The sequence below is a fragment of the Epinephelus lanceolatus genome, chromosome 6, assembly GCF_041903045.1.
Source record: "Epinephelus lanceolatus isolate andai-2023 chromosome 6, ASM4190304v1, whole genome shotgun sequence".
NCBI lineage: Eukaryota > Metazoa > Chordata > Actinopteri > Perciformes > Serranidae > Epinephelus > Epinephelus lanceolatus.
This window is the reverse complement of record NC_135739.1, coordinates 12,672,277-12,695,277: the sequence shown is the minus strand read 5'-3', so window position 1 is coordinate 12,695,277 and position 23,001 is coordinate 12,672,277. Positions and strand designations below refer to the sequence as shown.

At 44.7% G+C, this 23,001-nt stretch overlaps 1 long non-coding RNA gene across 5 annotated transcripts in view; it reads right to left on the bottom strand.

The window, feature by feature from the left end:
* Nucleotides 1-396: 396 nt before the first annotated feature.
* The window catches only part of LOC117253897 (uncharacterized), a 49,961-nt gene continuing 27,356 nt past the window's right edge, over nucleotides 397-23,001 (bottom strand). For 4 of the 5 annotated variants that reach the window (XR_004501436.2, XR_004501435.2, XR_013491699.1 and 1 more), the window contains exons 3-4: nucleotides 14,330-15,917; nucleotides 397-1,035 (exon numbers count right to left, since the gene is read on the bottom strand). This is a non-coding gene — a long non-coding RNA (uncharacterized LOC117253897). The remainder of the gene's footprint in view (nucleotides 1,036-14,329; nucleotides 15,918-23,001) is intronic. The other variant, XR_004501437.2, reaches the window with a different exon arrangement.

Sequence of the window (23,001 nt, the reverse complement as noted above, 5' to 3'; positions counted from 1 at the left end):
GAATGAATACATATTTGGAGTATTTTAAGGATTTACAGCACTAGGACAGCATGTAGGATTAAACTACAGTGCCCATGTTTACTGTAATGAAGAAAAATGTTGTCCAGTGCAATGACGTATCTCACTGATGTGTTTTTACTATTGTTTTTACAAGAATGGAGGTCTTTGGCCCAGAGGAATAATATATATCAAGCTTTGGACACAGAGGAAATTCTTGTTTGAAGCCAGTTCATTGTTGGTTTTGGTTTTTTCATGGGATTTGATGACACTAAAAAATATCACCAAACATATCCTTTACCTCAGCAACTGTATAACCTGAGCAACAATACAAACATTTCTGAAACATACAGAAACAGAAAAATCAAATGAAAGAGAAAAAAACAACTAAGACAAATGTTCATTTCACAAATCGTTCAACTTTATTAAAAATATATATCATATCAGGGCAACACTTTTGGGACTCTGCAATCATTTTACGATAAATTTGTTCATTACACCATGAAAAAGACTGTATAAATATGTATGTGTACATAATGTCCCAAAGAAAAGAGGAAAGTAATTCAACAGCAACAAACTCTTGTCAAGCGATTTTCCAGTCAAATACCAGAATGTAAATTACTGAGTGAAAAGAAGGACCCCTTGGGGTCTCATCCAATCTCTGACCTAAAATTGGTCTCAAATATAGTAATTCATATCTAATGAAACGAATTTTGAAAAATATTGCTCGGCAGCTCCATTTTACACTTCAGACAGCTCTTAAATTGATTCAACCTTTTAAACTTACCTTTAAGAAGCGGCTCCGACTTACCTGTCCGTATCCACAAAGACTGCAGACTAGACAACTGATAATCAGTCTCTAATGATGTGTGTCTAACTGACTGTTCCTGCAGGTGGAGAGGTGGCATTTTCCGTATGTGGCTCAGGCTAAACATACTCTGAGAAAATGGCTACAGACAGCGTGTGCGTTGTTGGAGTAAGATCCAATGGTCAGTCACTGCTTTTCATTTCCATGGTGGCGTTCCTGACTGGCTGCATCTGTGAAGACATAAGCAAATAAAAAAAAGGAGTGATTAGTTAAAAGAAGACTTCTTACACTGTGCAGTCAGTCCGGTAATATCCCTCTAATTTTGGGAGTCCATAAACAACATTAAATCCAACGTTATGTAGGGAGTACACAGGCATAACTCAAAAAGGTGGACCCACTCTCTGTTCCTAAATCACATGCTCACTCTGCATACAGCCGGCTGAGGTGACGCCGTTCGTGTCATCATCTCTCCAGACACACCAAACTGTTAATGTTTACTACAGGGGGAAAGGGGAGCTGTGCATTTGTGCATGTATGTGTGTGCATGTGTGTTTGTTTGTGCGTATATCAGCTGTCTGTATCAATGGTGTGCATGACCCCTGAGCTAGCAGACAGTCATGGGTCAAAGGTCTAGGTAGAGCCTGTCTGGGCTTCCTGGTTGACCCCAACGCCCGCAGCACAAACACACACATAAACACACGCACACAGAGGGGGGATGGGCTGCCCCCTACCAGACTAATATCACCTTTGGGATTAGGATCCAGACAGAAATACATTGACCCCAAACACACACACATACACACACACACACACACTGAGTGTCTCAGACACTGGATCTGCTTGGTCATAAAACAGGACTCGGTTGCGCTGCATGACGCAGAGAGAAGCAGCAGAGATGCGGAGTCTGGGGAGGCCATCTAATTATCTTTCAGCATTGAGTTAAAAAGGAGAGCAGAGGAGACTGGGGAGGTTCAAGCATCACCATGGTGAACAGAGGAAGCAGCTAACACAGTGCTAGCTGGCTACATCGTATTGCTAATGCTACACAGATAAAGGAGACCCCGGAAATAGTGACAGAATCAGTAAGGCAGCTGTAATTGCTGATATATCTTTATAATGTCACAGGTATGAATATACACAGCTGATTTTACGGGTATTTAAAATTTGCACCAGGTGAAAAAGGCAGCTTAAAGAGAGCATTGTTTGTTGCTAAATCTCCCTGTCATATGTCAAGCAGTTTAGCTCTGTAATTGCATTTAACCCAAGCCGTGATGTAGCTGCAGGAAGTGAGAGCCCAGAGCGCCGATCTGGATAAAACAGCATCAGCATGCCAGACGCTTGTAGAAAATCACAAATCAAAGAGAAGCGGGACTGCAGGATCTCAGCACAGAGTGAAACAGAAAAAAGGTCAAATTCAGAGGAGCTGACGGGCTTCGCTGCCAGGCCATCGGGAAAACTCCCCAAATAAGCCCCAGTGTTAAGCCTGCTAATCCCCTGTATTATTGCAACATCTGTGAGGTCTAGAGAGGCTCTACCAGTGATTAGCAAGACAGATGTAAACAATATCCTGGCTGAAAAGGAGAGGAGAGGAAAGAGAGGAGAGGAGAGGAGAGGAGAGTGCTTGGTTGATCCGAGTAAGACAGTGCTAGGAGGATAAGAAAAGCAGAGATAGATAGAGAGAATGTGGAGAATATAAAGCAGGTGAGGTGGGAGCGAGTGTGTCAAGGGATTTAGGGGGAAAAAAGAAGAAGAGGAAGTGAAGGATTGATGAAAAAAGGAGAAGAGGAAGCGATAGTGATTTTGGGATAAATTATAAACACAAGAAAAGGAAATGAGCTGTGAAAAAAAGGAGCTCTGTTAGCTTGAGGCCGTGTGGTCAGAGTAAGTGGAGGACTGATGGGATACAGTAGATGGGGGAGGTGGAGACAGAAGGTGACAGCATGAGGGGAGAAGACGCAGCAGATTGGGAGACGGCAGACCCGGGGCCAGGGGTGCCCCAACCGGCTGACGAGACACCAGGGAGACGTGCCTAATTTATGCAGAGTTAGGCTGAGGGGCTGAAGAGCGGAGGGTGTCTGGGACCCCCTCAATAGCCCTGAGAACCAAGGGGAGCAGCTATGGGTGCTGTAGCTGTGTGAGCGCAAGAGGGGCATGGGGGGAAGGTAGGGGGGATGGGGGAGTCTCTTTTTTTTGAGAAACAACAAGGGGGGTGGAGGCTGCTCTCCCTGCTCAATTCAGGCAAGGCTGTCCGTCTGACGTCCCATTAAGGTTCGGGACAGGGCATGGGGAATGAGGCGATAAAGGGGAGAGGGAAGGGAGCGGGAGGACAGGAGGAGAAGTGAGGGAGAGGCCATGCTTAACTCCCTCTCTGCTAGAGATGCTCTTTCCCCCCCACTCCAGCCTTCTTCTCCAGTCTGGCTACCTATTAGATCCACAGGGCCGTCCGTCTGCTTCTCTGCACACTAATTCCCCCATTACCACAGCCTTGAACGTGAGCAAAGAACAGAGTCGGACTAAATCAGAGACAAGTAGCTGGGCTGATGGGTTGGCTGTATGAGTGGCTGGGAGAGTACTTCAGCATCCAGGCAGGCAGATTCACTGGGACAGAATAGTGTGTTGTGCTGTTTGCCCAATATTGGCCTTTGGAGAGATTGAGCATCATTTTTTTTTTTTATCTTATTTATTTAGTAATTTTGTTATTTAATTGTAATACATTGAATTAATTTAGCTTATTGTTGGTATGATTCAGTAAATAAAATTAACAAAGATTATAATCTAAAGCGATAACCTTGCTTTATGAAACTGCTAATCCACCCCTGAAGACTATCATTAGTTTGTGTAAACATTTAGTGTCACACTACGGCCTAAAACAATGGTTCCAGACCCATAAGGCCCTGATCACACAGAAAGCGTTTTGCCTTTTTTTTTTTTGATTGAATGTCACTCGTAAAAAAAAAACAAAAACGCTTGCTGCACCTTTTTAGGTGTTTTTATCGTTGCTGGGCAACCACCTGACCACCTGATCACCTCCTTAACCAAAACCTTCCCGTGAAATCAATCTACCGTTAATTTTGGCTAGCTAAATCTACCTACTTATTTAACAATAATTAGTAGCTAGTTACTAAAATGAACAGGCAGAGAGTAAAGTTGTATAGCTCTGGGTATCCAGCAACCGCTACCACAAGTTTCTCCTCCACAGAAGGCCCCGTCTCTCAAATCATCTGATTGGACAACGGGAAAAAAGGGGAGATAACATGGGGCGCTTTTCTACTCTGAGATTTTTCAACTCAAGGACTTCAGTGGCTCTGGGAAAAACACCAGGCGCCTAAAGCACAGAAACACGAGGTGTGTAGAAACGCGAAAACAGCAAGCAAAAAGGTTAATTCTCATTAACAACAATTAGAAAATGCTGTCTCCAGCTGCTAAAATGCTTTCTGTGTGATCGGGGCCTAAGTGGTCTCTATTAAATCTCTATTATAGCTGAAGGATCCCCAAATGAGTTGAAGGAAAATACAGAAGAAAAACAAAACGTTACCCGAAACTACTTTAAAACTTATTAAATGCCAGGTCCCTTTCATTAGCTAGGTGTGGCTATTTGTTTTGACAAATGAATAATTCATTATTATAGTGTTACTTGAATTTGTATGCAGGAAAAACTGGTTTAAATAAAGAATTTGATAGTATTTCTCATCTTTGCTGAGCAAGACTTTTGTGCAAAAGGAATTAAAAGCCTGTCCCATATAGATGCCTGCCCCAAATATCCTCCAGTTGAGTTCACTGATTGAAGCAGATAAAAAGTCAGGCTATTAATTGAAGTTATATAGGCTTTTTTTTAAGCTTTTCCATTATTTTTCTTGTAAAATGCTGGGTCTGTAAATCCTTCAAAGTGTACAATTTAAAGGACAAAAAAAAAACAACAGAAAAACTAAAAATTACTTTTAAGGTGAATTGCTGACATTCTCATCAAAAGGCTCCAAGGAGATACTGCCTCATTGTAAGACTCTATTTTCTATGTGGAAACACGGAATTAAAAAAACGCTAGCACAAAGTATTAACCAGCCATAGATTCAATATCAAATTATCAGTATAAATCTCAACCCTCCAAATCTTGTATCAGACATATGTCGAGTGTGAAGAGACATACTGTATGCTTTGTGTATGTGAATCCTGGCTGATGGCCAAGTGAATCAGTGTGTGTGTGTGTGTGTTGTTCGAGGGCCCAGCGAGAAGCAGAATGGACAGCCAGGCAGGGTGATGGTTGAGTCTGGTGATGCAGGCGGACAGTTTAATGACAGTCCTCACCCCTGAACATACAAGCCAATGAGCGCCTGGCACGCTCGCAGATGTACACACACCGTATGACACGTGCACATGTATGTGTGATATATGGTGTGGCGTTTTTCTGAAAAAGACACAGCCTGGCGAAAATGAAAGAGAAAGAAATCTCTCTGTGTATGACCCTGGAAAGAATAACTGGAGGGGCTAGGAATGGCTAACAGGCGCTTCTTTTGACCGTCACTTTATTCTGTTTAAAACAAACAAGAGTTCTGAGCTTATCCCTCGACACATTTACACTTTCCACCCCACATTTTTAACAAGATTTATACAGATGACATTGCATAAAATGGTGCAAACACTGGCATTAGCAATAACAAATGAAACTTCTGTATAGATTCTCAAAGCCTACATACTTGCTACCACTGATGCTCTAGTGAGGAACAGTGCAAAGCAGAGTGCTATTCACTGGCTCAACAGAAGCCAAGCTCTTTGTGCATTTTTTTGTAAGTCGTGCACGACCATGGCCTTGCATCTTATTCAGCGGGACTTGCTCAGGTCTGGACTTGAATTTGGTGCCCAAACAAAGACATAGAGCCACCTCATTAAAAAAACATGTCATTGGATCAGGCCTTGGCTGAATTGTGTGATTTTCCCTCCTACCATAAGTGGCCGTGACTGAGCGTTGGGCTGAATGAGAGGACGGATAGAGGCCTACCAATGGAGCGCCACGCTACATCCCTATGGGAACCACCCCCTCACAGAGGGGGGCACATTTAAAGCTTTGTTGGTCTGTTAACACAGCTTTTTAAAACGCCTCTTTATGGACTCAGCTAAGCAAACTGCAGCCCCTGGTTTTCTTGCGCCAGACGGAGAAAGTAAAAAAAAAAAAAAAAAAAAGGAGGAAAAAAGAAAGGAGACAGTGAAGGGCAACAGAATAGGAGGAGAAAAAGAAAGCTGAGGAGGTTGTTTTTTGTTTTTAAGGGAGATAAGAAAACGTGATGACAGCAAGCGCTAAAAAAGCTCAAGTGAGGAGTATCTTTTTTATTTGGTTTTATGTGACATGAAATTAACACAGATGGAATGTATTAGCAGTCACACCTAAAATCAGATTCTAATATTCCAAATTCACCCTCAACGCCTCGCCAAAACAGAGACAACATAATCCCATGCAGATGACTCTGTACACCTGCTCTCACTGCACCTAATCACCTGAGAACTGAACTTTGCAGCAGTTGGATGCAGCAGAACCAGGTCACTGACAAACTGCACCGTCTCACTGTGTCCTCTGATACAGTCAGCATACACATTTACCCAGAGGACTACAGACATCCTGCTGCTGAAACAATAGGATTGTGTGGGCCTGTGTGTGTGTGTGTGTGTGTGTGTGTGTGTGTGTGTGTGTGTGACAAACACAGTCCTGCCTGGGAAACCTGGGCTGGAGACTTAGTCAGTCTCGCAGGGCGCTCGGGATGACAATGAAATGAATAACAATGAACTTGCTGAGAGTCAAGTTCAGAACATTAGAGATGAACCAGAGCTGAGGAGCACAGCTGAACACAAAGGAACAGTGTGTGTGTGTGTGTGTGTGTGTGTGTGTGCGTGCATAATTGTGTCAACGCGCTCAGGAAATATCTCAATATGAGCAGAGCACTGGGCTCCAGAGAAGAGCACCCACTAAGATGAAAATGCACACACACACACACACACACACACACACACACACACACACACACACACACACCTCTTCTCGCTCCCCTCCCCTTCCCGTCTCTTCCCGCCGTGCACATGCAGCAAGGACCCCGTCCTCGCAATTCTATTGCTGTCTGCTGCGCGCCTGATGAAAAAGCAGACCGACATAGGGGGTGCACATGCCTAAAGGCGAGAAAACGCACATTTGTAAATCACAGCCCCAATATAAACATAGGGTTTAATAGGGGTTTCTGAGGCGCGTTGGCAGGGGTCCACCTCGCAGTGTGCTCCACCAGCCGTGTTGCACGTTTTTCAGCCTGCTAGCCAGCTACGGGAGAAAATGTGACTGAACAGCCTCCACCACCACCCAGCAGAAATGATGGTCTACGGGGCTGAGAATGCATCTGAATACATTTACATAAAGATTGTGCTACGTTGACGGAGGCGACTGCTGAGAATGCAGCGTGCTCGTCATTGTCCCCAAAAATCAGAGTAATGATTGAAATGTGCTGCGGAGGGGAGGGGAGGGGGAGAGGGGGGGAATAAAACTGAAAACGGTCACTTTATTCTGAGCAGAAACAGGGGAGCTGCTGGGAGCTCAGTGTTCCCTGTCCCCCTTTATGTTAATGACATCAGCTGTGTATATGAACCACAGACTCATGCTGGGGAATAATACAGAGGCTAGAATAAAGCACTATGAGAGCAAAATAAACACAAATAATTTTCACAGCCCACGAGACACTGGCCGGTAGGAGATTTGATCAAGAGTAAGTCTGTGACAATTTAGATGAACAAGGACTTAACTGAGATGCTAAAATAAACACAATTGTGGACAAACGTGCAAACACTCATGAGACACAAACACAGAGCTCTTTCTGCAAATGGCAAATCTGATCTCTGCGAATAATAAATATCTTAATCACAATGCAATCCTGCTGGTTTCGTTAAAAATGGCGGTATAACTGAGGTAGATAGTGTAAAACAACGCAAGGATATCTAGTGATAAAAAATGTAGCATAGGGAAAAGAGGAAGAGTTGAAGAATATTCCTGGGCGAATTTCTTTGCTTCCCTCTGGGGGAAAAAACCCTGCCAGGATATTTGGTAGTAGAGTGACTTCAAAATACTGCAGATATGAGACCTTATTTCGTAACACACAGCACAGATATTTCGGCTCCAGATTTTATTAGGAGATAAACGGACCAGATTTTTACTGTAACAAATTTAGAGGATAGGATTCCAGTAACCCTTTAATCAAATAGATGGGATGTAAAGGTGAGCATGGCCTTAGGTGCGGAGCAGCTTTTGGAGAAAGCACTTTAATTTTGAAAATAAAAACAGGCAGGCAACAGTGGAGCGCGGTGAAGCCCTGTGATAAACCTCTTGCAGATATAGTCAGCTAGCCAAACCATCCTGTCAGATCAGTGCCTGAGGAGAGGCAGTGGGGGAAAGAGAGGCGGCGAGAAGGGGAAGAGAGCAAAACACGGGTGAAAAGGGTCAGCAGGGAGGAAGGCTAAACCCCAGAAGCAAGCAAAAGATTGTGTGTGCAGTGCATTTATATTTCAGCATGTGTGTGTGCGTGTGTGTGTGTCAACCCCAGCTGGGCAGACATTTACTTGACATGCTGATAGGGATTTAAGCAGTGGGTGGGTGGTGTGTCTGACCAAGGTGAGTGAATGAGCAGAGAAGGGGAGCTGGTGGGGATCGGAGGATGCTAGGAGGTGGGGGGGGGGGGGGGGGGGGGGGGAAGGGGGGCTGGCAGACCAGAGGGGCTCACAAAACTGCTGTTACTAAGCTTGATTTCAGCGCGAGTTGAGACGATTAGAAGACGGAGGCAGAAATGAGGAGGAAAACGGGGGGTAAGGGAGGTGGGTTTTTATAGGAGAACCCTCCAGGCTATGGAAGGAGAAGGGGGACTAGTCTATTGAGGTGATGAGGGAAAGCGGGTCTTTCTTTCAGACAGTCTAATGAAGCATAAGTCCCCGATGAAGAATGGAGGCAGGCTACCGCAGGGTGGGTTAGCTTGTGCCTCTGCTCCTCTCCATCTCTCCCCTTTCTCCTCTCCTCCTCTGTCCTCTCGTTTCCACCACATCCCCTCTTCTCCTCTCCTCTATCCTTGTGTGCTGCAGTCCCTCCTCTTAAAGGGCTTGCACTGTTTATTTCAAAGAGGTGCCGCAAGCTCACGCACTCGCCTCTCAGATGATTTGATGAAATGGCAATGATACAGTGGCCGGCTGCATTTCACCAATAAAGAGGATTGCTATTGATGGGCGGCTTCATCAAGAAAATGTGACACATGGCAAGGCAACATGTGGAATTAGCAAATGGCCCAGCCTACGATCCAGCACACTGTATCAGAGCCCAAATTTAATCTGAATTTTAAATTATTTCAAATCATTTCCATGTGGATCAAACCAAAGCATTCGAAACAGGTACAGGCAATGAATGACATAGATTCTGACTGTGGCGTGCACATACGATGAACCCTGAGCCGACATGTTAAATTACAGGAGGCAGCAGACTGAGACAGACAGGGGGGCTGTCAAAGTGTCTGACTGAGTTTGACTGTGTTTGGCTGGGGGTTGTTTGACCAGGGGGTTGACTGGGCTGCAGGACTGATTTCTGGCTCGATTTGGCTCAGGGCCGGCTGGAGACTGGCCAGAGGCTGACTGAAGGGGGTTGGGTTCCCCTGCTTCTCAGCTCAAGTTGTCCCTGAAGCGAGGCAATAAGAAGCAGCTTATAAAATAAGCAAACACAGAGGCAGCTTACAGACAGTCAGCCAGCCAGCCGGGGATGAACGGCAGATGAACCACACACACACACACACACACACACACACACACACACACACACACACACACACACACACACCACTCTACGCTACACCGATACCCCCCCCCCACACACACACACACACCCCTGACCTTGACCCTTGAGGTCCCTCCTAACCTGTTTCTGAATGGAAGTCAGTGCAGCTGGAGCGTCTAGCCACCAACTAACCGCAACCCCCCTCCACCGCACAGACCCCTCATCCCCTAATCATTTCGCCCGTTCCCACGCTTGATGACTGGGATGCTGTCTCTGCATCTGAATGGTGCAATTTAATATTTATGCAGCCACCATGGTCCTGTCTGCCTGTTTCTAAGGGCAACAACAAGCCCGGGATTTTCTGCGGTTTGTATGAATTACCCGCTAAACATTAATCCGAATGTTTTATTTTCAATTCAGGACGCTTTTCTTTGATTCCACACAATAATATTCCTCGCTGCTTTACGCCTCAAATTGCATCTGCAGTCTCTCATTCAGCCTGAGCACATACGTACGCAGTATAATGTATGTGTAAGCCAGTGTGTGTGTGTGTGTGTGTGTGTGTGTGTGTGTGTGTGCGCTCGTACACGTCATTGAGGGGGTTCAAACCCCTCCACCTTCACATTTTCATTACGGCCAAATCTCAGGCCTGTGCTACAGCAGCGTGGCCTTTTGCAGGCGAGCAGGCAGTTTAATCACACATACAGCACTACTCCATTTTCATTTCCTTTTCATACAGCCTCCATTCCACTACGGCTTCATAATTCTCCCCTCAGAGCTGTCTAGCCCGTCTGAGTGTTTGCAGCCTGTTGAAATGACATAATCAGTGACTTGGATAAATGCCTGACTGTTTTTCCCTGAGTCTATAATCAGACTTGGGGCTCAGTGTTGCAGCTCTGAGGAAACAGCAGCAGCAGCAACACTTGACTCAGGAATTACTTCCTAAGGAGGATAGTTTCACATAAGGAATTTGGTTGAGTATCAATGGAATGAATTTATTTTGGTCTGCCAAGTGAGTCTCGGCAAACAAAATAGCTGTTGTTACAGTTCAGAAGCACGAAAAAGGGCTGCTCTTAAAAGAAATATGCATCATTAAATTACAGACAGGCAATCTGTTTAACAAACTGATGTCTTAATTGTCAGGATTATTGAAAAGCTACAAATACAAAATGTCAGAACACTTAATTTGGCAGAAATAATGGTTGGAATATTTAGCTTTTATTGCTATCGAATAATATATATAACATATATTTATCTCTCCCTATATATAACATGAAAAATCTGAAAAATGCTGATTAAAAAAGAATCCTCTGATCACTTGGACTCAGTAATTTCTTCAAAATAAATGTCCCTGTCTCCACATAACACGCCATAAAAAGGAAAATCTTCACACGAGGGAGTCGACCACTTTACTTTTTGTGCTGCTCTCAAAAAGATATTAATCCGCCTATTCAAATTTCATTTATTTCATTTGAACGATGAAGTGCTTCGAGAAAGAACCGATAACTTATTTGTCTCAAAGAAACAAAGACATGTGGAACGGGCCAGGATGAATTGAGCGATGGCTGTAAATGCTTTCAGCAACTATTACTTCAGTGGGTGGAACACATTCAATCAATACCTAAGCAAATAAAAAGCAGTGGGCAGTCTGAATGAGAAAAGCTGCAGCAGACTGGACGACAATCACACACAAATGAACAGTCCACATTCACGCAGCACCACCAAAATATTAGTAAATACACCCATAAATATTTGTTTATATATTTATATGTGACTGTCTCAGTCTAAGGGTTGAGGCCATATCCAAATTTTGATCTTTCAATTAAGTCTAACAAAATTATGTTTCAGTAATGCAACAATCTTATTAAAATAATTTTGTTTTTAACAAAATGTTACTAATCTTCCATTAATATTCATAATTTAGACAGATGCTCATAATTTATGTAATCAAGAAAATTATTTGATTATAAATCCTCGAACACAGGACTCATATGAAAGAGTCCTATATGTGTCTTTGTTGTTGAAGGTCTTTGGACTGAGAGCCTTTAAGAATGAGAGTGGATATTGTCACTCTGCTCCGGCATACACACACACACTCACTACTATATTCATGCACATGCAGTACATCCACCTAAACCGAGGTCCACTGTGCCATCCTGCCGCTTCTCTTTGTGTTGAATTATGCATAATTGCAGGAGCGTAGTAACACACATGGCTATAACTGTTATTAGCATAAAAGCTTTCTGCTGGAGATGGTGTTGGAGTGCGTGTCCTTTTTTTTTTCCTGAGAGTAAGAGTGAATGGACACATTCGTACCCGTGCAATATGGATTAGCATGTGTGTGTGTATTCATACGGTGTGTGTGCATGAGCGCATATGGAGCCGTTATGGCGGCTGACTGGCATACGTGTTTGGGTGTTATGTTCATCTGGGGTGCTTCATAAAGCATATGGTCCCCGTGTTTGATTTTAATATGCAAATAAGGAATAAAACGGCTCCACCTAGTTTATCAGACAAACTGCTCATTCTTCTTAGAAAGACTTAACACCTACGTCCCTTGGCTTGTCCGCCGTGGTCCCTCCATCAAGAGAACCCCACCCTTTAATAGTGCCAAAACTGCATATGCATTCAAGATTATATGACAGGTTTAATTTGTTTTTCTGTCTCTTTTATTTTCTCTCTTTCGCTCTCTTGTTCTTTAACTCATTCTGAACTTGAGCTAGTGTACCACTGTAAACTTCCACATAATTTGAATTTGCTAAATAATAATTCATGAGTCAATTACATTAAAAAAATGGATAAATGATGTTAATTCAATCGAGAACATCTTGATTGTTGTTGAGAGCAGATCTGAGCGTGCCAGTCTGTCTTCTTGACTGCCATTTTCCCCCACACAATGATACAGTAGCATGCAGCCCCTCCAGGCTAACTACAGCTAGCGTGGGCACTTTACACTAACCTGCTCTCCACCTCAGCCTCATCAGAGTCACTGTGGGCTGATTAGACAAAGAGGCTTGATTAAAACTGCCTGAGCCTGATAGAGAGTATGATAACAGGGGTGAACCAGCCTTTTGTGGATGGGTAAATGACAGCAGCTACCAGTTACCACGCAACTTAAAGAAATAATTTATTCCCAAATCCCTTGACAGCTTTCAAGGACAAAACATAGCCTGTAATTTGCTTGTAGCGTAAGCAACTATTTAGAAATATTAGCCTTTTGTCATGGGCTCTCCTCTGAGGGAGAGAGAACATGTATGTGTGTGTTGTCCTCCAGTGAAGTTCAAGGCTACACCGCTACTATCGACAACAGATACCATACAGCAGGGTCTTCAGAGTGGATGATAGCCTATTTCCAGGACACAGACAATTCGCCAAATCGCTCTCTCCAATAATTAGCACTGACAGGTGAAAACGGCCACGAATGCCACGGGAGTTCACAATGAAACGGACAATTGCACAAACACACAACTGTAGACCATAGAGACACACACTCACAAACATAAACACACAACCACACACGTGTCAACGCACAACAGCAGCAACAGAGGATCCATCAACACAGCTAACACCACATTAAGACCATAAAGCACCAATACATCTCCTGTTCCACGTACACAGCCCGTATCCTGCTGCTTCTGCACTGATACCCCTGATCCCCCTGCGCTTTGACAAGGCGTAATAAAGCCTGTATGAAGCGCCGCATTGTGTGGGGAGAACACAATGTTGCATGCTGAGTGCTGTGAGAAGGGCGTACACCGGTGGGTCCCACGGCGCAGCAGCGCACCAGGGCCTATAGCAGGGAGTGCTGAGCATGCTAATGAGGTCATTATGTTATGCCTCTCCCTCGCTCCTGCTCTCCTTTACAGTGTGGGCTTTGCCTGTCAGAGGAGGCAGGGTACCCTGGTAATGCAGCCAACCACAGATGTCACATATGGCACAATGAGAAGACACATGAGCGTCTCCGAGCGAGTCGCAGAGAGAAAGACAGGGTGACGCTCCATTTTTCAGCTAGCATCAAAAGCAAGAGCACGCCATCGATGATTTGCATAAGGTGAGCTTAAAGCAAAGTAAAGAGGAGGGCAACATTCATTTGCTAATTGTTCCTGCTGTGTATTCAATCAGCAACTGCGCAGGATTGTGTATCCTTTTTTTCTCCCCTCTTTTACGCTAGCGCTATTATTTACAACCGATAGGGAGGGGTTAGGTATCAAGCACATGCAAATGCAATTACAAGATATTTGCATAGCCGTTAACAATTAGAGGGCAGATGGCAAACAGCGGGCATTAAAAAGCGACCGAGCGCCATCTTGGCTGAGGAGACAGCTGGCAGACAGGAATCGGCCATTTTGTAAGCATGGGTCGCTGCCAGGCTGAGGCGTAGAGAGGCGCCAGTCTCTCTCTGTGTGCCAGGAGATTGGCAGGCGACGGGGAATTGTGCTTTAATACCCTCCCTGGTACAGGCAACAACGACGAACTCCTCCAACATTCAGTGACAGTATGATCACAGCCCAGGGCTCCTGTTGAGAGCTGACTGAGGAGATCAACTACAACAAAACGTGTCCGTGTTCACTTTAAAAACACACACGCACCTCTGAGCAGAGATGGTATCTTATCATAACTGTTACAGCAGGTGGGTACACACACATTTTATTCCTGCTATTCTCCTTGCTCTGTTCAATGTGGCTATCAGAATCATATAATTGCTTTTATTTACCACAAAACAAGCAATTAAATGAGGGCATTGTACTCACCAAGAGGTATGAGTCACGTTGTAATCTCTGCAAGTTTCCGTGCTTGGCAAACTGTACATCTCTCCTGTAATGTCCTTCGACGTCCACAAATATGTACAGAACAGTATGTTTTGTGGCATGACCTCTCAGAAAGTTTTCAGCCGAATGTTTCTACTGGTGCATGGGGGAAAAAAAATCTTTTCTCCTGTGTTTTCTACGGAAGGTATTCACCTCTACACTGCAGCCAGATATTTTCATTCTTGAGGATTTTGCCAATTTACTTTAGTCACAACCAATTTTGCTAAAACATCTGAAGAGCGAGTCTCTTTGTGTGGAGAAGGACTTTTGTAAACGTGGAGGAGAAAAAAAGTCAGATGAAAAACCAACTAGTAACAGACAGAAGTGGGGGGTGGTGGGGGGCACTGAGCAGCTACAACTACTGTCCTTTTCATCTCTCATTCAATTAGCAGCCATTCACTTGGGCTGCCATGGGATCCCTGCTGCACAGCAGTAAGTGGACTTCAGGTGCTATTTCCACACACATAGAGAGAGAGGTATGAAAGCCCAGGCACGCCTTCCTCTCCACCTTATAGATCAATACTGTACTGCCATATCCTCTGATGGGAGCTGCTGTAGTGAGGGTAAGAAAATCTAAGGCGAAAAGACAGGTTGTGTCTGATACGGTGGATGAGAGAAAAAGTTCAAATTGTCCTTTCATCCTGGCTCATGAGATCTTAAGAATATTGTGTGCTACGTGCTTGGAAGTGGGACTGAGCAGAAACGTCCTGTGTACCATCTCTGATGGATCCATATCAAACAGTTAAGGTGGAATGAGTAATAAGAGGAAGGGAGCTGGAAGAAAAGCGACCTTCGACGTCCTGTCTTATTCTTCTTCCGTTTCTCCCTCCCTCGCTGTCTCCGTGTCTCTCTGACAAAGTTTTATCAAGTGGTGTTGGACGCAGCAAAAACCCCTCCGGCAGAACCACACACAAAGACTCTCTCTCTCTGTCTCTTCCCTCTCCCTTTTTCTCTCTATTTTACACACACATGTGCACCTACTGACACACACACTGCGTGTGGGGCGGTTGCAGGGTTAGGGCCCTGGCCCTGGCTGATGCTGGGACTGTTGGAGAAAGATAGAAAGAGAGATGGAGAGAGGAGCTGGGAGCAGTGGTGGTGGTTGGTCCCTGGGCTCCGAGGCCTGCAGGCGGTGCTGGGCAACCTCTGCTAGCCTCTCTCCTCTGTATTGATTTCTGCTGCTCCGCGCTACTCCGCTCTGCCGCGGAGGCTCCTAGCCGGCGGGGATGAGAGCTCGGCTCACCCGCCTCACCTGCCTCTCTCCTGGCTTGGCTGGCCTAGCCTGCCCACTCTGCCGCAGCTTTGGCTGGCCCCTGCCGGCTCCCCAGGACCCCTATATGCAGCGCCGGGGCCACAGGAGGAAGGCAGCCAGAGAGCCCATGGCGATCCACAGCTGTGTTCACCTGCTCTGGGTTCACCCGCTTCGAACCACCTCCTCGAACGGCTTCTATCCTTCTCTCCTTCCATCCTTCCACCCACTCTGCTTCTCTTTTTCCTCCTCCACTGCCTCCTCCTCCTCCTCCTCTTCCTGCTGTACACAAACAACCAGAGACAGAGATGGAGAAAAAAACAAGTTAATCTTAACTTTCAGCATTTTACCCACTCTGAATGTCAATTCTGGTCTTTGATCAGCGAGAAGTCGGGGGTGAGGATTCTGGCATCCTCTCTCAGCCGGTAATGTGAACCTGCTAACCTTAGAGAGCAGAAACTGCAGGGATTGGAGGCCTGAGAGTTAAGTGTGTCAGGCAAAGAGATACTGTCTGCCAAAGGTACTCTCAGCTATTAGATTGTGATATGCTGCAGATAGCAAAATATAGCGAGAGTGGGCCCATTATAAAAATCACCACTGCGTCAACAGAATACATTAGAAATATTTACAGGAAAAGTTTCTCTTCAACAACCACCTTCTTTTGCTCTTCCTAAACCGCACAAGCCCACTGAGTTGTATATTTATTTGCCCTTAATGGTTATAAATAACAAAGGCAACATTTAAAACTGACAGGATTTTTCAAACTACCCTTCCCTCAGCCTTCTCTCTTTGCGCCATAGTGAGTGTGAAGGAATGGAAATGTTTTGGCCGGACCAGTGGTGCTCTATAGAAACTTTGTCAAAGAAAACATCTCAGCTTTTGTATCATCCAGAATTATTCAAATGGGTTCAGCAGCCCTCTTCTTATGATAATAGCAGTTGGGGGGACATTTCTTTGAGGATTCATGGTCCCATTGTGTCCCTCAACAGAGAAAGAGCCGTGGCCAAATTCAACCCCCACCACCCCACATTGCACCGCGCCGCACCAACCGCACGATCTCTAAAATATCCTCGCCACAGCCACCACAGAGCTGTGACAGCCCTTCTGTCCACCTCTCTCCACCCCTCTGCAGGCCTGAAAAAGAGACTAAAACCCACGGGCCGACTGCCAGGGGAATAGAGAAGTAAAGTGCGGAGGTTTAGAGCCGGTGGGCTGGCAAGGCTTTGGGAGTTCGAGCTGTCTGTTAAGGAAAGAGCGAAGGGGGTGCGAGAGTGGTGTGGGGGGTTACACTGTTGGGACAAGAGAACCAAGTTTGGGAGAGGGGGGCGAGTTGAGTTAGGGGGACATGGATGGGGACCGGGGGTGCGGTGCATGTCTCAGACACAATAATACTATTCATTGGGCTCAGACATGGGTGTTAACTCCCCTCTGACAGAGCACAATGGGACTCGGCGGCATTCAGGCAGCCTTGGTGATATTGTTAGTTCAGGGCTGCATTCTCCCTGCCGCAGGATAGAGCGCCTGCATTGTACCCGTCCGGCAGGATGGATGGAGGGAGGTTTGAGAGGTGAAAGGCAAAGAAAGAGAGAACAGTACGTTTGTCTATCTGTCAGCGCTGAAGGAGCGAGGGGCAGAGGGAACAGAGGGCGGAGAGGGTGGGGAGGGGCGGCGGAGGTGGTGGCGTTGGGGGTGTTTTGCCCCATGGCATTGGACTTGTTTGTTTCAGGGGAAAAATAAAAGGAGAAACTGAGACTAAGAGAGACTGAGCAATAAATATTACTCAAGCAGCCGAGTGCAGGGCTAAAGAGGCATTAAAGGGGGTGGGGACACAGACGGAGCGAGGAAGGCATGGTGGCATTTTTATGGGGAAAAAACGTAGCAGGATTGTGTGCTGCTACAGAGTTTAGATGCATTTTGTTCATATGCCTCAAAAGAGGGAGAGCGGAGAGGAGTGGAGTAAAGGGAATGACAGAAAATGAGAACTGTGGCGGTTGCTGCTGTTTGTGACTCGGATGAGGTGACATCCAACGACCACGAGACCTACTTTTCTGGAGGAGAGTAGAGGAGATACAGTATATAATTGTACGGGAGAAAAAACAGAATTGAACCATCACAGTAGGCACTGGGGAATGCAGGCTGTGACTTAGAAAAAGACATACGTCAGGTTTCCATCCAAATATAATGCAAATTGTAAATTAATTTCCAGAAAATTAGCAAACAAAAATGTGAATTGATGTGTGCTTCCATCCAGTGCTGTTATATAATAATTGTTAGGTTACTGTGATAAACAGCTGGTGGCACTAATTTCCACTTAATGAGTAAATTTGCTGCTCATAATGTCTCACTATTATAGTAAATTAAAATATTTTTGAGTTTGGGCTTATTACTTGTACAAAACAAAACACATGATGGCATCACCCTGAGCTCCAGGAAATTGTGATTAGCATTTACAACCATTTTCTGATGTTATGTAGACAAATCAATCCATGATCAACTGAGAAAATAAATAGCAATAAAAATGATCATTAGTTGCAGCCCTAAAATCATCCAAAGAACAAAAGCATGTTCAAATTTGTTACACAAGTGAGTCTTCCTTATTGACATGTCATATATAAAAGGCAGCACTACTGCCTCATTTCCACTGCATGGTGCAGCTAAACTCAACTTGACTCAACTCTCTTGGCACCAGCTGCTTTTCTCGATTGTGTTTTCCACTGCGGACAGTACCCTCGTAGTGAAGACAGGATTCCCGGTTGATTGCCATAGCGACACCATGCGAAACTGCCGTGACATCATCTTTAACGCACCACTCACTGGATCCTTTTACCTGTCAATTGTGCGGCAGACTGTACATAGTGTATGGCATTGGTTTGAGGGCTGGAATTTTTTGCAATCTTAAGTGAGCGAATAAAAAAATGTGGTCACTATTGACTGTAAGTTGACTATTTCAAAATGGCAGGTTTGTGCAGGATGTCAAGTGCCACGCTGGTTACAGTTCACTCTGATCAATTAGTGGTCTGCAGTGTTTTAACTCTACCTTTTAGTATCAGCTCATCTCACTTGGAACCTCCGGCCAAGATGGTACCAAAAAAATGTACCAGGTACTTAGTGTTGTTTTTGGCGGCCTGTTTTAATTTTAGTTTTAGTCTAGTCTTTGTGTCAAACTGTCATTTTAGTTTTTATTAGTTTTAGTCACGTTCATACTCTTTTTTGTCTAGTCAAGTTTCAGTCAACTAAAAGTCTGAGCATTTTAGTCTTATTTTAGTCAGAATAATCCATGACTATTTTTGTCTCGTTTTAGTCGATGAAAATTGTATTTTAGTCTCTTTTTAGTAATGCAATTCTATTATACCCAGTCAATATAGTATAAGTACCTAGTATAGTATAACCAAACCAAAATTTTCTTTACTAAATTAGCTCCCAGTTAGAGCTATATATATTTATTTATACAACAGTTAGTTCCGACCGAGTAATTTGATTGGACGAGAGGCATTCCGTGAGTGCTGATATAGAGTATAACATCACTGGGACTTGTAACAGTAAAATCACTCCACTCACAGGTGTTGGAAATATAAATACAGCCGTTAATTAACCAACTGTCACACTCGCTACATTGACACAAACTGACACTAGCGTTACACCAAGAAGATAGATATTTTCCCCAAAATTACATTTGAATTAAATTATGAGTGGTTGTCAGGAGAGGACGAGGAAAAGGAAAGCCAGGACTCTACTGTGCAGACCTCCAGGTGTGTTTGTGTAACATCAGCCGACCTCGACAAACTGGAGAGGAGCAAAAATTAAACGATAACGGTCAGGAATTATCAATGATCATCTGATGAGGTACTGATGAGTATGAGGGAGAGTGGAAGCTGAATCCGGCCGTGCCAACATCCAAGTTTGCCAACGTTTCATCAGCCAAACTGGACGAAGTTACACAGTTGCAGATCAATGTAAATACAAAGTAGCTTGAGAGTTCCTGGTGTGTGTGCCGCGTTGCCTGGCAGCAGAATGGGGGAACTGTTTTTTTTTCGCGGAGCTACATAACATACTTAAATAATTTATTTCATCACCTTTTGTTAACATTTCCTTACTCAGCATTGCTGTTTAAGCTGTTGTTGAACTGCTGTATAAAAGCAATATCACATGAGAATGAGTGATGTTGTACTGTATATCATTACGGCTGTAATCCGTCTGCGCACTGCGACGCACAGCCTAGGAAACAGAAATACTGCAAATAGTAATAATAACGTGACTAAACATTATAACGTTATTTCGTCTCGTCTCATTTTGGTCAAAGAAAATGAAGAGACATTTTAGCAGAGATTTTATTTTGTAAACCACATTTAGTCTCGTTTTTATTCGTCAACAATATTGCATTATATATTTAATTATAGTTATCATCACATGACCACCATTTACGTTGCTTCTCGTCTCGTTTTCGTCACGTGATAAAGGTTCATTGACGACGATATTTAGTCATACTTTTCGTTGACGAAAGCAACACTACAGGTACTGACCCCCCCTCATACAAGTGCGACATTATTGTCTTTAACAGGCTATGGTGCACACATTTAAAGGCTATGCAAATTAAGTGAGAACATGTAAAAATAGACATAGCCAAGTCATCCAACCATGTCAGCATAGCTTGTTGGAATGAGGGCTAAATAACGCTCCAAAGTTTGGCTAAATTTTTGCAAGGGAATAACTGGCACAGTGATTTTAAAAGGTCTCCCTTCAACTCTCACCTCAAGGTATCAGAATTAAAATCTCTCCTGTACTTGAGAAGGCATGTTCCCAGTAGGTTGTTCCTTACAATGTATGTACTAAATTAAAGCTGTTTCAGGAAAAGGACAACCAGCCTATCTGAAGAAAAATGAATTGCCTAACATAACACATTAAAATAGGATTGGTGTGGAACTCAAAACGTTAATTTTATCAGTGCTGGTCTATGCACATTAGATAATTAGCAATATCAAATGTAAAATACGAAACCTAAGTATATCAGTATGTGATTCTTTAACTTTCCGTACAGACATAGTTCTCAACTATCCTATATATTTCAACAGCATTATGAAGTCCTGAAATCCAGTTATAGCTTTTGGTCTGGCCATCCCTATAAAAATCTAGGGGTGCCACTGCAGGTACTATCCACAACTTTGGCTGATGCAAAATAAAACAAGAGTGAGTCAAGTTTAGTGAAGCTATGCTGTACCATGCAGTGGAAATGCAGTATATGTTGCCATATGGGCTCATAGACATCTCATCAAATTCCTTTAGAAGCTGCAGTCACTGAACGTCTACCTCCCACTGAGCACTTATAAAATAGCAGGTCTATAGTAGCAGTAAGGTATAGATGAAAAGGACAGAGATTTAAGAGACCGCAGTATGCATGGCTTCACACACAGGTATCTAATCACTTACTCACTAGACACATGACACACAACCCACATTTGCGCACACACACTCAGAGTATCACTGCTCCTTCTGCACAGAACAACCTGCTTTCATGAACAGTACTTTGTTTGTTTCCCCTCTGGTAAACTCTGACCAACCGTTCCCATAGCAACCTTACCTACTCGTTCCCTGTGTGAATGTGTGTGTGCAAAAGAGAAAAAGAGGGAGAGAGGTATGTGGGGTTGTGTGCAGGTTTAGAGCAGGACTTCCTGATCTTAATACAACAGATGCACCTGTGTGTGTGTTTACGTGTGTGTGTGTGTGTGTGTGTGTGTGTGTGTGTGTGTGTGGGTGATGTGCTGGTGGAAAAAAATATGAATCAAGGAATTCTGTTTATGTACACCTCAGTCTCTGATGAACTTTGGATAAATCTGGCTAAAAGCAACAAGCTAACCTTTCACCCAAAGCATTCACACATGTTGGCCTATTCCTATTTATTTGCATTCACCCTCAGCAGTCTGGAGTCAAACTGGCCCCCTCAGAGAAGGAAAGAGCCAGCGATGTGATGCTGGGGTTTTCAGGCAGGCAGGGGCATGGCTCTCGTCAGGGGGCTAATGCCCTTCAGGGGTGGCTGAGGTAGGTAGGGTACTGCCCTTTGTCCCTGGTGGGGGGATTACACTGGTCAACCAGCACAGACAATGTACCCCCCTCCTGGGATTGGAGGACCAACCTGCTCTCTACCAATGATAGGGGCAGTCAACTGATCACTAACTTAATTAAGGACAGAGCAAAGTAAGAGAGGAGGAGGAAGGGTGATGCAGGAGACAGAGCGAGAGGTTGAGAAGAAGCAGAGGCAGGGGTGATGAAAGGGGGGGAGGATAAAGAAAAGAAAGTGAGAGGGGAAGAAAGCGATGCAAGGAGCACAGGGACACGCTAAAATAAGAAGAGGCACGGAGTTAAAAAGAGAGCAATGGGAAGCGGCGGAGGGGTGAACAGAAGGCTTCTCTAGCACAGGATTAGGGGAGGGAAGATGAAAGGATCAGGTCTAACAGAGGACGGGAAAAAGGCCAGGAGAGATGGCCAGAGGAGGGAGAGCTGCGACTTAAACTCAAAGCAAGGAAATCAAGTAGAAGAGCGAGAAAGAAGAGAGGGAGAAAGCTCAGGTGTCTGTGACCTCGAGGCACTAGTGGAAGAGGCCTTTTTTATAACAAGTGCACAATGTGAAAGCTCCCTCTCTGTTCCCTATTTATGCCACTGCACACACACCTATTCAAATCCAATGACAAATGCAGCAGATAATTCTATTACAGAGGACTTTAATAGAGGATATTTAGGGGACAGTTAGTGGGCCCAGGTAGCATAGCTCAGGCCCACTGCAGACAGATATGGCTCTGCAATACTTAACAACAGGGATTTGGCAGCACTGTTGATTGAACATGCCAAATCCCATTTGTCGGAGGACTGTGCGCGTTTGTATCGACACTCTGTAACCTTGTGGCTCCGTAAAAGGAGACCTCAGTGTGTGTGTGTGTGTGTGTGTGTGTGTGTATGTGTGTGCCTGGCGGGCAGGCACACAGGCAGGTGGGTGGCACGGTTCAGCTGGATAGGTACATTGGTCTAAACTCCCCTCCATCTATGCTCCTCTCCATCCCTTCATCCTCCCATCTTTACTCCGCTGTCTGCCTCGATTCCCTCACTTCACAAAAAAGGGTGACAAGAAGGAGATAGAGAGGCTTTCTCAACACTCCTTTTCTTGCTTTCCCTCCCTCCCTCCCGTCCTCCCCTTTCCCTCCCTCCGTTCCTTCCATCCCCTATGGTAGAGCTGCCAGACAGGAGTGCTCAGCAGCTCTCCGAACGTTATTGATCCTGAGAGCAAGCCGGCCAGGGAGTTGGTGTCTCTCCCTCTCCCTCTCTCTCTATCTCTCCTCCCTCCATCACACCCTCATCCCCCACCACAGCCCACAACTTT